The sequence below is a fragment of the Garra rufa genome, unplaced genomic scaffold (assembly GCF_049309525.1).
Source record: "Garra rufa unplaced genomic scaffold, GarRuf1.0 hap1_unplaced_013, whole genome shotgun sequence".
NCBI classification, from domain to species: domain Eukaryota; kingdom Metazoa; phylum Chordata; class Actinopteri; order Cypriniformes; family Cyprinidae; genus Garra; species Garra rufa.
In genome coordinates, this window is record NW_027394288.1 from 411,003 (window position 1) to 426,062 (window position 15,060).

General features: G+C 37.1%; 5 non-coding genes across 5 annotated transcripts; all 5 read right to left on the reverse strand.

Annotated features, from left to right (window-relative positions):
* Positions 1–4,857: 4,857 nt before the first annotated feature.
* Positions 4,858–4,976, reverse strand: LOC141315188 (5S ribosomal RNA). The gene has a single exon (XR_012350731.1). It is a non-coding gene; the product is annotated as a 5S ribosomal RNA (ribosomal RNA).
* An 801-nt stretch (positions 4,977–5,777) lies between these two features.
* On the reverse strand, positions 5,778–5,896 carry LOC141314802 (5S ribosomal RNA). Its single transcript, XR_012350347.1, has one exon. It is a non-coding gene; the product is annotated as a 5S ribosomal RNA (ribosomal RNA).
* An 84-nt stretch (positions 5,897–5,980) lies between these two features.
* Positions 5,981–6,099, reverse strand: LOC141314976 (5S ribosomal RNA). Its single transcript, XR_012350519.1, has one exon. It is a non-coding gene; the product is annotated as a 5S ribosomal RNA (ribosomal RNA).
* An 801-nt stretch (positions 6,100–6,900) lies between these two features.
* On the reverse strand, positions 6,901–7,019 carry LOC141314893 (5S ribosomal RNA). Its single transcript, XR_012350438.1, has one exon. It is a non-coding gene; the product is annotated as a 5S ribosomal RNA (ribosomal RNA).
* Positions 7,020–13,721: 6,702 nt separating this feature from the next.
* Positions 13,722–13,840, reverse strand: LOC141315178 (5S ribosomal RNA). Its single transcript, XR_012350721.1, has one exon. It is a non-coding gene; the product is annotated as a 5S ribosomal RNA (ribosomal RNA).
* Between the last annotated feature and the right edge of the window lie 1,220 nt (positions 13,841–15,060).

Genomic DNA, 15,060 nt, shown 5'->3' on the forward strand with positions numbered 1-15,060 from the left:
TCCAAAATTGTCTTTACATTTATTCCAGGGAATACCCTTGGCCAAACCACCTCAGAGGCAGGCATTTTGATTTCCTTTTTCACCATCATCTTATAACATGTTTTCACATTTAACTGACACAAAAACTTTTTTCCCTTTTTATCAATAACATACATTTCAGGAAATCCCCAATCTCCTATTTTTACAGTCTCTTTCTCAATCCTTTGCACCCACCCTTCTGGTAGGCTTGTTTTAATGTTTTCACATTCACAATCCACTTTAGATTTCTCAATTTCATCATCCCATCCTACTACACAATCATATATAGCTCTATTTGGCAAAAAACCTTTAACATATTCATATGCCATGTCTTTCACTTTCCTAACTCCCGCCCTCATAAACAACTTATTATAAAGCATTTTCCCTCCCCTTTTAATTTTTGGATTCAGAAATAATGGCTGGTCAAGTACTTGATTTATATTGTCACATTCATAATTAACATTAACCAAAAACTCAGCCCAAGCACTAAATACTTCTTGATAAAACATTGGCATTTTCTCAGTCATAGGTTTTTTAAAAGCCATAAACAGTCCTTCCTCACCACATCCTCCACCTTTATTTAAAAAAAATTTCATATATCCCTTCCACCCATACTGTACTTTGTCACATAAATATTTTTTTATTGTTTTAACTCTTATTGCTTTCCTCTTAACCTCTAAGTCTATCAACCTCAGACCTCCCTCCTTATAGTCTGCTATCAGTGTTTTTGTTGATATTTTAATTCCTTTACCTCCCCACACAAAATTATTCACAGCCTCTTTTATTCCGTTCAAAACCCAGTCTGGCATGTCAATTGCTCCCATCACATAATTGCATTTAGTGAGTATTAACGAATTAGCCACAACTACCTTTCCTCTTAATCTCAATTCTCTTTGCCTCCAGAAATTAAGTACTTGTTTTATTTTATTTAAAACTCCAGTCCATGTGGCATCTCTAGCCTCTTTCGCATTTACTCCAATATTCACTCCTAATATCCTTAAATACTCTTTCGTTATTTTAAATGGAACATCTGACCCTTTTATCTCCACCCCTCCTATACTTATTATTTCTGACTTGTCAACATTTATCTTTGCACCTGAAGCTTTTCCATATTTTTCTATCTGCATTTTTATTCTCTTAACACTCTCTACATCCTTGACAGTAAAAGTTGTGTCATCAGCATATTGGTGGATTACACTTACTCCTCCATAAGGAATTTGAATACCTCTTATTTCTTTATCACTTTTTATCAAAGATGCCAGCGGCTCCGCTGTTATTGAATATAACAAAGCAGATAATGGGCACCCTTGTCTGACTGACCTTTCTAATGGAAAGGGGTCAGTTAATGCCCCATTAATTTTAACACAGCTCCGGGCATTGTCATATATTAATTTGATCCATTTTCTTATTCTGTCTCCAAACCCATATCTCGCCATTGTCTGCTCAATAAAACTGTGCTCCACTCTATCAAAAGCTTTATTCAAATCCACAGATAAAACCAACCCCCCTTCCCCATCCTTTCCCATGTTTTCTACAACGTCTCTTATTGTACATATGATATCCATAATGTCTCTCCCCATTATACTGTATGCTTGGCTAGGCGACACAATACTCCCTACAACCTGTTTAATTCTATTGGCTATTACTTTTGTTAAAATTTTATAATCCGAATTAAGCAGACTCAAAGGCCTATAATTTTCCAACTTCAATGGATTTCCTTTATTTTTATATAAGATAGTTATTATTCCTAAGCCCATGGATCTCGGCATTTCCCCTCTCTCCTCCATACCTTTATACAACCTTAGCAGTATTGGTGCTAGGGTCCCTATGAAGGCCTTATAGAACTCATGTGTCAAACCATCCGAGCCCGGACTTTTATTCTTTTTTGTCTGATTTATTGCATCTTTTATTTCTTCAATACCTATATCTCTTTCGCACATATTCTTCTCATCCTCGTCTAGCTTCACGTTCACAGTACTCAAGACTTCATCCACACATTCTTGTTTTACACCCTCTTTCTTGAATAATTCCCTATAAAAATTCTCCACTTCTCCTATTATCCCAACAAAATCATTTATTTTATCGCCTTTTCTATTTTCTAACTCTACAATGTGTTTTCTCCTCTGCTTTTTATTTTCTAAATTTAGGAAGAATTTTGTACTTCTTTCTCCCTCTAAAGCATACTGAGCTCTACTTCTTATTATAGCTCCCTTGCTTTTTTCCTTTTCATACTCCTCTAATTCTGTTTTTAACCTCCAAAAGCACTCTTCACTGTACTCAGGATTATTTTCTATTTTTTCCGCTTCCCCTTTTAATGCATTTTCCAAAGCTTCTGCTTTACTCCTCCTCATAAAATCTCTTTGTTTTGAATACCTAATACTTCTTTTTTTAATTTTCTCTTTCATTCCCTCCCACCATTCACATACATTTTCCTCAAATAGAGAATTCTGCATTTCATAATTTATACATTTTACAATATTTTCTTTATATGCCTCTTCATTTAACAGATTTGCATTCAGACACCACAAACCCCCTCCCCTCTCCTCTTCACTTACACCCATCTTGACTGTCATCACAGCATGATCACTTAAACTGACAAACTTATATTTCACATTTTTAACATATTTTAACATTTCTCTTTTTGCCAAACATAAATCTATACGACTCTGTTTCAAATTACCCATCACCATTTGTCTTCTCGAAAATTCTCTTTTATATGGATTCTCTTCCCTCCACACATCTACTATGTCTTCATTCTGCATCCACTCTGTTAAGAACTTTCTTGACCCATCAGATTTAAAATTAGCACTACTGGAAGCATCCAGTCTCGTGCACCACACGTTGAAATCCCCAACTACTATACACTTCTCTTTCCATTGTGTCTTCATTTCCTTAAAGACTTCTTTTCTGTCAATCTCTATATTCGGTGCATAAATGTTTATAAGCCTAAACATTTCATTACAAAACTTAAATTCAAGTCCTAGCATTCTCCCATTTCCATCTTTATAAATTTGTTTCACATTTTGCACTCTGTCTCTTTTTATCAAAATCGCCACTCCACATGCTTTTACATTTCCATGACTCACATAAATTTCCCCCTCCCAACTCTTTTTTATATTGTCCATTATATCCCCTGTCCAATGCGTCTCTTGTAGGCATAGCACATCAGCTTTTAACAGTCTCTTCACCCTCTCAAACTTTTTTAGGTCTCTTAGCCCGTTACTGTTCAGACACGCAATGTGCAAAATACCCCACATAATGATTATCACAGTTTTTAAGGGATTTATACTCATTCCAATTAAATCAAACTCTTACTTTCTGCCTTTTGCTCCTCCAGTCTTTCCTTCTTTCTTTTTTTCAATATACCTTTCCCCTCACATGTATCCATGTCTTCCTCTCCGTTTTTCACAGGATTTTCTATCATTTCTTTCTCCTTTCCTCCCCCTTCGTCTTTCTTCATTCCTCTTCTCTCCAGATGTTTTTCTCCTTGACTTTTAGCATTACCACCTTCTTCATTGTCATTTTTTTCCGTCTTCCCGTTTCCATCTTCACACTCCAGACCTCTCTGATCCATCTCTTTACCTGCTGTTCTTTTTTTCTTCTTTCTCTGTCTCATCTGTTGCCCCGCGCCCGCCTCCTCTGGGCTGCTCTCACTCTTAGTATCTCCCCTGTTTGTCGCTCTCTCTTTCTCTCCCCAAGTGCTTTGACTCATCTCTCCTTCAACAATTACCTCTTCCTCTTCTTTTTCTTCACTCTCCAGCTCCTCGTACAGATCTTCCATTATCCCCTCGCCGTTCCTTTCTTCCATCATAGCCGGCGTTTCACACACGCACAGTCCTGGCCGCATTCCACACACTTCACAATTCACCTCTTTGCACTCTCTTGCATAGTGTCCTTGTTTATCGCATCTAAAACACCTAAAGCTCGGGCAGTCCCTCACAACATGTCCCGGTTGTATACACAAACGGCAAACCTTCACTTGTCGGTCATGTATCACCCTAAAGTGTTCTGTCCCTCCGAGCGTCTCAAATTTCGTTGAATAGGGCAACGATTTAACAACATTATTGAACTTAACTTTTAAAAACCTTGTCCCATCCGCGATGTCGGTTCCCGGCCACATTCTCCTCTTGATTTTAGACGCTTCTGTTACTCCCCAATCCTTTAGTTTGCTCAATATTTCTTCATCTTGAATATACATAGGCAGTCCTAAGAAAGAAACAACCACCTCCATGCAATCCACTTCCTTCACCATTACACGACTGTTTTTTATCTTCAAACCATCCAGAATTTTTCCTTTTGCTTTCATATCTTCCATTGTTAACTCATACTCTTTTGGAGATTTATACCTGCAACCGATCACTCCTCCGCATTCTTCCTTCACACTCTTTAATAGTTCCATCATTGTGATTCTGTCCTCCCCCTCCATCTCCACCAGCACCGTCAGTTCCTTTCCATAGCTGCGCTCTCCATCTCTCTTGTCCTGCATGTTTCGACCTCTTCCCGTCTCCTGTTGTCCAGCCATTTCTCTTTCCTCGCTGTGTGAGGTATTTATCCCCAAACAGCACGACACTGTTTGAGGATTAAATGACCCCCCAACACGCAAACACTCCTTTGGAGCAGTTTTTCCAAACAATGTGAAAAGAATTGAATCCTTTACTCCACTCAAACAAACACACTCCTTCTTCCTCCTTGCTTCTCTCACTGTACCACTTCCTGTCACCACTAGGGAGCGCTCAAGGTGGTATGGCCGTAAGCGAGGGTTGCTCCAAAAAGTGGGTTATTTAAAGATCAGCCTCCGTAAAAGCCAGCATATTATATAAATAGTGAAGAAAAGGTAAAAGCTTACAGCACCTGGTATTCCCAGGCGGTTTCCCATCCAAGTACTAACCAGGCCCGACGCTGCTTAGCTTCCGAGATCAGACGAGATCAGGCACTCTCAGCGGGGTATGGCCATAAGCGAGGGCTGCTCCAAAAAGTGGGCTATTTAAAGATCAGCCTCCGTAAAAGCCAGCATATTATATAAATAGTGAAGAAAAGGCAAAAGCTTACAGCACCTGGTATTCCCAGGCGGTCTCCCATAAAAGTGTAACAATCGGCCTTATCAGCCGAGTTACAAGACTAAAATGGGGTCAGATTTAACTGTGAGAGATGACTAGTGGTTAAAAGAATGAGACATAAAAGAAAATTGGTTTAAATAGATTTGGTCTATTTACAAGGTTCACATAAAAGACTTTAAAACAACACGATAAAACTAGGTAAACTCTGTTAAAAGAATACAGTTCATTTGTCCATACCCTAAAAACAGGTAAACTCTGTTAAAAGAATACAGTTCATTTGTCCATACCCTAAAAACATTCCAAGAACCCCAGTGTGTTGATAAGTCCAATGTGAGTGTCCACCAGTGTATATACAATCCACAGAAAGTGTAATCCAAAGTTTGCAGGTGGTGAATGGAAAGGTGAGCTCTAAAATTAGCAACTCCTCAATCCAACAGTTTGGTGACTGTCCTTTGTTTGTCATGCTGCTCTCTTATACAGTTGTACTTCCTGCTTCCTGTCATGTGTCTAGTCACATGACAGGCCAACCATCCATTTATTAAAGACACATACACTTAAAATGTTAAGAGTAATAAAATGGCCTAAAAAACATGTAAAACACTTAAAACTCTATAATACATGTAAATGATTGTAAAAAATAGAGCGGTAAAACACGTCTTTCTAAAAGCCAGCATATTATATAAATAGTGAAGAAAAGGCAAAAGCTTACAGCACCTGGTATTCCCAGGCGGTCTCCCATCCAAGTACTAACCAGGCCCTACGCTGCTTAGCTTCCGAGATCAGACGAGATCGGGCGCTCTCAGCGCGGTATGGCCATAAGCGAGGGCTGCTCCAAAAAGTGGGCTATTTAAAGATCAGCCTCCGTAAAAGCCAGCATATTATATAAATAGTGAAGAAAAGGCAAAAGCTTACAGCACCTGATATTCCCAGGCGGTCTCCCATCCAAGTACTAACCAGGCCCGACGCTGCTTAGCTTCCGAGATCAGACGAGATCGGGCGCTCTCAGCGCGGTATGGCCATAAGCGAGGGCAGCTCCAAAAAGTGGGCTATTTAAAGATCAGCCTCCGTAAAAGCCAGCATATTATATAAATAGTGAAGAAAAGGCAAAAGCTTACAGCACCTGGTATTCCCAGGCGGTCTCCCATAAAAGTGTAACAATCGGCCTTATCAGCCGAGTTACAAGACTAAAATGGGGTCAGATTTAAGTGTGAGAGATGACTAGTGGTTAAAAGAATGAGACATAAAAGAAAATTGGTTTAAATAGATTTGGTGTATTTACAAGGTTCACATAAAAGACTTTAAAACAACACGATAAAACTAGGTAAACTCTGTTAAAAGAATACAGTTCATTTGTCCATACCCTAAAAACAGGTAAACTCTGTTAAAAGAATACAGTTCATTTGTCCATACCCTAAAAACAGTCCAAGAACCCCAGTGTGTTGATAAGTCCAATGTGAGTGTCCACCAGTGTATATACAATCCACAGAAAGTGTAATCCAAAGTTTGCAGGTGGTGAATGGAAAGGTGAGCTCTAAAATTAGCAACTCCTCAATCCAACAGTTTGGTGACTGTCCTTTGTTTGTCATGCTGCTCTCTTATACAGTTGTACTTCCTGCTTCCTGTCATGTGTCTAGTCACATGACAGGCCAACCATCCATTTATTAAAGACACATACACTTAAAATGTTAAGAGTAATAAAATGGCCTAAAAAACATGTAAAACACTTAAAACTCTATAATACATTTAAATGATTGTAATAAATAGAGCGGTAAAACACGTCTTTCTAAAAGCCAGCATATTATATAAATAGTGAAGAAAAGGCAAAAGCTTACAGCACCTGGTATTCCCAGGCGGTCTCCCATCCAAGTACTAACCAGGCCCGACGCTGCTTAGCTTCCGAGATCAGACGAGATCGGGCGCTCTCAGCGCGGTATGGCCATAAGCGAGGACTGCTCCAAAAAGTGGGCTATTTAAAGATCAGCCTCCGTAAAAGCCAGCATATTATATAAATAGTGAAGAAAAGGCAAAAGCTTACAGCACCTGGTATTCCCAGGCGGTCTCTCATCCAAGTACTAACCAGGCCCGACGCTGCTTAGCTTCCGAGATCAGACGAGATCGGGCGCTCTTTTTTTTTTTTTTTTTTATTAAAGAAATTTCATAATACAAATTTTCCAATGTGTGCTTCACATTAGAAGTCTCACGACATAAAATAAATAAACATGAAAAAATACATCACATTATCATCAACAAAGCAAAAGGAACACATTAAACATAAGATGAATTTTCAACCAATAGAAACATCAACAATACAATATAGTTGTCCACACAAAGACGAAAGAAAAGAAAAAAAAATTTAAAAAAGATAAAATATAATCTACTCATCTCGTATTTTTTGTTTAAAATCATGCCTTTTATACTTAAGATTTAGAAAGCTCTTTCTCTTCCTGGCAATTTGCACATGAAATTCTCTAAAACATTACAAACTGTTGGTGTAAAAACATCATAAAAAGCTCTCAGCATATTTTCACTTTTAAAATACACATATAATTGTTCTACATATACTTCTATTTTCCTTTTAAAAACAGTCCAAACCTCTAACACCATTTTTTCTTTTTTGGCCACAATTCTTCTTTCCCAAATTGCGCTTTTCATTAACATTATACACAGATTTATAAACTTTTTGTGTTGACCCTTCTTTTCCCAACCAAACATCACTACTCTTTTCCATTCCATTGCACTTTCATCCCAACCTTCGCTCACATCTTTAATTAAACATTTACATTTCCTTAGAAAATCCTCCAATTCTTTACAATATAAAAACAAATGTAAAATCCCCTCTTCTTTTTCATGACACACTTTACACATTGGATTTTGTTCCATTCCCACCTTGTTTAAAACAGACTCAGTAAAAACCGCTTTATGCCTTATAAAATATTCCAAACATCCTAACTTTGTTTCAACACACCTCCCCCTCATGTTTCTCCATATACATTCTTCTTTTAGATCCTTGAATTTTTCCACCCAGTACTTATTTACAATCGGCTCTTTAAAAACACCATCTCTAAAAACACAATAAAACATTTTTACAGTACATTCTTTAAAATCATACATTTTTCCCCCCAGTTTCACAAAAATATTTCCCTCTGTTTGCTCTCCTTCCATACTCTCTATTCTTTTAATCCACTCTTTGGGTATTGCATTTTTAATAATTTCATATTTATTTGTTATTTCTTGTTTACTGTATTCTTCTTTTGCTTCCTCCATCGCATCCACAATATATTGTATCGGTAAAAAACCCTCTTTAAATTCATACAAAACATCTCTCACTCTTGTTATCCCCACATCCATCCATTTTTTAAAAAATATTGCTTTCTCTTGTTTTAAAATGTTGTTATTTAAGAACAGAGGTTGATTTAAAATGTTTTCTCTTCCATGCGGATTGTACTCGATTTTCGTTAAAAAATTCCCCCAAATTCTCTATAAAATTCGGGTAATCCTTCCGTCATCCAAATTTTTGTTTTCATCCATAATATTCCGTCCCCCATGTTAAAATCCCCACATTTGTTTAAAAAGTATTTCATTGTTTTTTTCCACTCAGTTTTGTTATCTTGTTGCAGGTATTTCTTAACAATTTTTACTCTCAACGCATTTTTTCGCTGTTCCACATCCATTAAACCTAAGCCCCCCTTCTCTATCGCCCCTAAAATCGTATTATGTGCAATCCTTGCTGGTTTCCCCTCCCATAAAAAGTCAAGAAAACATTTCTTCAACCTCCGTTCTGTCCATAAAGGTATTTCAGAAACATATAAAACATACCAAAGTTTAGAAACCATTAAAACATTCAATATTAAAACCTTCCCCTTCAAGTTTAAAGTTCTCAATTTCCAAAAATTTAATCTTCTCTCTATATCTGTTACTAGTTGCTCCCACATTTCATCTCTTACTTTCCTCTCATTCTTTCCCATTACAACTCCTAAAATCCTCATTTCTTCCACTTCCTTAAAATTAAAACAATCCATTAAAACCATAGCTTTACCAAATCTCATATATACCGTTTTCTCCTCATTTACTTTACTTCCAGACCCACTACAATATTCTTTTACCACCTTCATAACTTCTTTAACACTCTCTTTTCCCTTTACAATTATTGTTGTGTCATCAGCATATTGAAAAACTTTCCCCTCAGCCTTATTTCCCTCAATTTCTATCCCTATTATTCTTTCATTCTGTTTTATAGCCAGTCCCAAGGGTTCAGAAACAAGTGAGTACAATAATGCTGAGAGTGGACAACCCTGTCTTATTGACCTTGTTATTTTAAAACACTCTGTTAAAAACCCATTACATTTTATCTTTGTTAGTGCACCCTTATATAAAATCTCAATCCATTTAATAAAATTTTCCCCGAACCCAAAACTCCTTAAAACCTCAAATAAATACCCGTGCTCAACCCTATCAAAAGCTTTTTCAAAATCCAAACTAATTATATATCCTTCTTCATTTTTTTCTTTCATGTACCATATCGTGTCCCTTATACTCATTGTTATGTCGGCTATATCTCTTCCTTTGACTCCATATGCTTGGTTTGTTTTAATTATACTTGGCATTACTTCCTTTAATCTGTTTGCTAAAACCTTCGCTAAAATCTTAAGATCTGTATTCAACATCGTGATTGGTCTGTAGTTTTTTAGATCTATTTTTTCTCCTTTCCTTTTATATATCAATTTCATTAACCCCATCCTTGTTCTTTCATTAATCTCTTCCTTTTCAAAAATTTCTTTAAAAACCTCATTTAAAATCTTTGTTAAAACTTCTTTAAAACAAACATAAAATTCAGTTCCCAAACCATCTATTCCTGGACTTTTCTTTTTATTCAGTTGATTTATTGCTCTTTCAATCTCGTCTTCCCTGATTTCTTGGTCACATTCTTTTTTATGTTCCTCACTTACTTTTGCTTTTATCTGATTCAACAGTTCCTTTTTTTCCTCCTCTTCCACCCCCCTTGCACTAAACAGATCCTCATAAAAATTCTTTATTTCTTTTAAAATCTTTTCATTCCCTTCTACAATTTCCCCATTCTCCCCTCTTATTTCTTTTATCGTTTCAGCTTTCCCTCTCTTTTTTTCCAGATCAAAAAAGAACTTTGTACATTTTTCTCCCTCCACCACATATTTTGCTTTGCTTCTTAACCTCGCCCCCTCATATTCCTTTTCTTCTATTTCTTTCAGTTTCCCCTCCATTTCCTTTATCTTTTGTATGTCTTGAAATTCTTTATTCAGTTCCATTTCCAAACTTTCCTTTATTCCTCTTTCTTTGGATCTTTTGCATTTCTGAATAACACTACAATACCTGATTGAGAATTTTTTGATTAAAAACTTTACACTCTCCCACCATATTCTCTTATCCTCTTCATACATTCCATTTTCCTTTTCTTTTTCTATAATTTCTTTCACTTTTAAAACATAATCTTCATTCTTTAAAATCTGTGTATTTAAAATCCATACTCCCGGACCTCTTTGCATTTGACTCCAGTCCAACTTAAAAGATAAAATCTTATGATCGCTAAAACTTGTTTCTTTGTACTTAATATTTTCTATAAAATTCTCCACATTTCTTGTACATAAAACATAGTCAATTCTAGTTTGGCATACAAACTGCCCTACTATTTGTCTTCTCGAAAATTCTTTTTTCTTTTCATTTCTTTCTCTCCACACATCTATCATATTATTTTCATCCATTAATGCTTTTAATTCTTTTCTTCCTGTATCTGTTTTAAAAACCATTCCTTCAGCCATATCCTGTTTACTAAAAACTGTGTTAAAATCCCCCATCATAATTATTTCTTTATACTTCTTTACAATGTTTCTTAAAACATTAAAAAACTCTTTCTTTTCCTTATCTTCCACTGGTGCATGTACATTTACTAAAATCAAATCTCTTCCTTCATATTTTGTCTCAACTACCAAACATTTCCCCATCTTGTCCTTATACACACTTTTACTCACTTTAAAAACATCGTCCTTCATTAAAAAAGCCACACCTCTCCCAGCCCGCCCATCTCCATTATTATATAAAATACCTCCATCCCATCTCTTTTTATAATCATTCATCACATTTTCTCTCCAGTTTGTTTCTTGTAATGCAACAATGTCTTCCCTTTTACATTTTTCTTTTACTTTTTCAAACTTCCTCATGTCCATCAGACCCCTTGCATTAAAAGCAACACAACTTAAAACCATTAAAAGTAAATAAAAAAAATACATAAAAATCATTATTCATCATTTTCTCCCTCCAGGACCCTTAGCACATCAAATCTGTTAGTCTCTGTCATAATCTTTTTTCTTGCACTTTCCAAATTTGGTTTTACCTTCAGTGCTCTCCTTCTTATTTGTCCTTTCCCTCCTCTGTCTTTGTCCATTTTGTCCATCTTTATTCCCTCTTCATTGTCCGTTTCTTTAACTTGATCCAACCTTCCTTGCCCATCTCTCTCCACATCACCCAGAAAAGTATTAAAACTGTCCGACATCTCCATCTCTGTCCATTGAGTGTCCTGCTCCACTGTTTGTTCGTTATTATTAATGTTGTCTTCTCTTCTTTCTCCTTCCTCTCTGCAGCTCGGTCCTCCTTCCGTTTCTTTTTGTTGTAGTCCTTCCTCCTCGTTGTTTCCTTCATGCACCTGTCTGCCCACCTGTTCTTCCCTTCCTCCTTCCTCTCCCTCCATCCAACATTCACATTTATTTAAAACTTCCTGACACCCCGGGCACCTGACAGCATTGCAATCTCGTGCAAAATGTCCCCTCTCCTCACATTTGTAGCACACAAAATTTGGGCATTCTATTAGCGGGTGATCCGGGCTCATGCACAGCCTACAGGTCTTCACCTGATGGCTGTGCATCACCCGGAAGTACTGCGGCCCTTCGGCTGTTTCTAGCCGTGTGCTATATGGCAACGATGCCACTTGCTTGGGGAACCTCACCTTAAGGAACCTTGTTCCATCTTCAATGTCGGTGCCCGGGTAGCGTCTTCTTTTAATTTTGGTAATGGGATCAACTCCCCATCCCTCCAATTTTCCTAAAATTTCTTTGTCATCCAGGTAGACAGGCAGGTGCATGAAGGAAACAACATAATCCCTGTTTTGTAGATTTTTTACTTCACAGTCCACTCCTTTTATTCTTAGTCCATCAATTAGTTTTTCACACGTTTCTTCTTTTTCCATTGTCAGTTCGTATTCTTTCCCTTGTCTTGGTCTTAGTGCTAAAATTTTGCCATGTCCACATTGTTCCGTTACAGCTTTAATAATGTCCTCCGCTCTCACCCCAATCACATTCTCCACATTCACAATCACTGTAGCTTCCTTTAAATATTGTCGCTCAACAAACTTTTCTCTTACTTCCTGTTTTTTTCCATTTGTAGCTCGTGGTCGTTTATCCAGTCCAATGTCGTTTGCCGTGCGTGTTCCTCCTGCCAGTCCAGTCTCGTTTGCCGTGCATGTTCCTCCAGCCAGTCCAGTGTCCATTGCCGTGCGTGTTCCTCCTGCCAGTCCAGTGTCGTTTGCCATCCGTCTCTCTCCAGCCAGTTCTGTTTCGTAATCCATTAATCCGTCCGTTTTTTTTAAAGAAAAATAAGTTAAGAAAAAAAAGGTTTAACCACCCTCCAGCCAGCAAAAATGCTGCTGTTAGGTGGTTTTATAACTGAAAAAAACACAAAAAAACTAACTTAAAGTAAAACCACTCACAAAACAAACAAAAAAAATCAAACACAAAATGGAGGAGAGCCTTCCTCTCCCAACTGCTGCCAACCACTTCCTGTTGCTCTCTAGCGCTCTCAGGTGGCGGTATGGCCATAAGCGAGGGCTGCTCCAAAAAGTGGGCTATTTAAAGATCAGCCTCCGTAAAAGCCAGCATATTATATAAATAGTGAAGAAAAGGCAAAAGCTTACAGCACCTGGTATTCCCAGGCGGTCTCCCATAAAAGTGTAACAATCGGCCTTATCAGCCGAGTTACAAGACTAAAATGGGGTCAGATTTAACTGTGAGAGATGACTAGTGGTTAAAAGAATGAGACATAAAAGAAAATTGGTTTAAATAGATTTGGTGTATTTACAAGGTTCACATAAAAGACTTTAAAACAACACGATAAAACTAGGTAAACTCTGTTAAAAGAATACAGTTCATTTGTCCATACCCTAAAAACAGGTAAACTCTGTTAAAAGAATACAGTTCATTTGTCCATACCCTAAAAACAGTCCAAGAACCCCAGTGTGTTGATAAGTCCAATGTGAGTGTCCACCAGTGTATATACAATCCACAGAAAGTGTAATCCAAAGTTTGCAGGTGGTGAATGGAAAGGTGAGCTCTAAAATTAGCAACTCCTCAATCCAACAGTTTGGTGACTGTCCTTTGTTTGTCATGCTGCTCTCTTATACAGTTGTACTTCCTGCTTCCTGTCATGTGTCTAGTCACATGACAGGCCAACCATCCATTTATTAAAGACACATACACTTAAAATGTTAAGAGTAATAAAATGGCCTAAAAAACATGTAAAACACTTAAAACTCTATAATACATGTAAATGATTGTAATAAATAGAGCGGTAAAACACGTCTTTCTAAAAGCCAGCATATTATATAAATAGTGAAGAAAAGGCAAAAGCTTACAGCACCTGGTATTCCCAGGCGGTCTCCAATCCAAGTACTAACCAGGCCCGACGCTGCTTAGCTTCCGAGATCAAACGAGATCGGGCGCTCTCAGCGCGGTATGGCCATAAGCGAGGGCTGCTCCAAAAAGTGGGCTATTTAAAGATCAGCCTCCGTAAAAGCCAGCATATTATATAAATAGTGAAGAAAAGGCAAAAGCTTACAGCACCTGGTATTCCCAGGCGGTCTCCCATAAAAGTGTAACAATCGGCCTTATCAGCCGAGTTACAAGACTAAAATGGGGTCAGATTTAACTGTGAGAGATGACTAGTGGTTAAAAGAATGAGACATAAAAGAAAATTGGTTTAAATAGATTTGGTGTATTTACAAGGTTCACATAAAAGACTTTAAAACAACACGATAAAACTAGGTAAACTCTGTTAAAAGAATACAGTTCATTTGTCCATACCCTAAAAACAGGTAAACTCTGTTAAAAGAATACAGTTCATTTGTCCATACCCTAAAAACAGTCCAAGAACCCCAGTGTGTTGATAAGTCCAATGTGAGTGTCCACCAGTGTATATACAATCCACAGAAAGTGTAATCCAAAGTTTGCAGGTGGTGAATGGAAAGGTGAGCTCTAAAATTAGCAACTCCCCAATCCAACAGTTTGGTAACTGTCCTTTGTTTGTCATGCTGCTCTCTTATACAGTTGTACTTCCTGCTTCCTGTCATGTGTCTAGTCACATGACAGGCCAACCATCCATTTATTAAAGACACATACACTTAAAATGTTAAGAGTAATAAAATGGCCTAAAAAACATGTAAAACACTTAAAACTCTATAATACATGTAAATGATTGTAATAAATAGAGCGGTAAAACACGTCTTTCTAAAAGCCAGCATATTATATAAATAGTGAAGAAAAGGCAAAAGCTTACAGCACCTGGTATTCCCAGGCGGTCTCCCATCCAAGTACTAACCAGGCCCGACGCTGCTTAGCTTCCGAGATCAGACGAGATCGGGCGCTCTTTTTTTTTTTTTTTTTTTTAATTTATTTATTTATTTAAAACATGTTAATACATTTTAAAAACAGTCTGAATCACATTCTGGCAACAATACATTAAATCGAAACCATGTCATTTCAATAAATGGGTTATCATTTACAAAAATTTTGACAAAAACATCTTTCTCTTCATTCATATTACAGTAATCAAACAAAACATTTAAAATAAAACACATCTTCACCTTAAAAAGTTTGCACACAGGTATTTTTGTTTTCTTTTGTTTGACAAAATTTCTTCTGCTCCAAATTACAAATCTAGCAATGGTTAATATCAAATTTAAAAAACA